Raw genomic sequence first — 977 nt, forward strand, 5'->3', positions numbered from 1 at the left:
ATATATATATATATAGATATAGATATATAGATATAGATATAGATATAGATATAGATATATAGATATAGATATAGATATACATATATACATATATATTTATTTATTTACATATATATGTATATATATATATATATATATTTATATATAATATATATATATATATATATATATATATATATATATATGCATGTATACACACACTCACACACACACACACACACACAACACACACACACACACACACACACACACATCCCACACACACACATATATATATATATATATATATATATAATATATATATATATATATATATATATATACGTATATATATACATATATAAACAAATAGGCAGATAGACAATGTATGGATAGACATATGAATAGAAAAGGCATATCAAGAGAGACAGAGAAAGAGGCAGAGACCTATACAGAGAGAGAGAGAGAGAGAGAGAGAGAGAGAGAGAGAGAGAGAGAGAGAGAGAGAGAGAGAGAGAGAGAGAGAGAGAGAGAATACAAAGTGAGATAAAAGGAGAACGATTCATATAGACAGACAGGCAAAAAGAAAATGAGACACACTAACGGACAGGGACACAATAAACTGATACAATCCTCTCATTCAATTTAATTCAGAAAGCAATAGCACAAGAGTATTGGAGTTTTATACGTCAGTGTTACAGATCACTGGTTCCCTAACTTCTGTGCGAAATTGCTCCAATTACACAATTTGCCTCTTCTTAATGAGGTTACTTAATGCACAGGTAAATTATCCTATTCAAGTAATTTGTGTTTTATGGCAGATTAAACAACCAAAGTTTGGCAGCTCGAAATGAGGGGAAAGACAGATAGGCTAATGGCGAGACAGAGCGACGGACGGGCAGACAGACAGACAGACAGATAGATAAACAAATAGCTAGACAGACAGACAGTTAAGTAAATAGCTAGACAGACAGACATATAAACAAATAGCTAGACTG

This window comes from Penaeus japonicus, unplaced genomic scaffold (genome assembly GCF_977035675.1).
Source record: "Penaeus japonicus unplaced genomic scaffold, GWHDUDI00000001_assembly GWHDUDI00000008, whole genome shotgun sequence".
Taxonomy (NCBI): domain Eukaryota; kingdom Metazoa; phylum Arthropoda; class Malacostraca; order Decapoda; family Penaeidae; genus Penaeus; species Penaeus japonicus.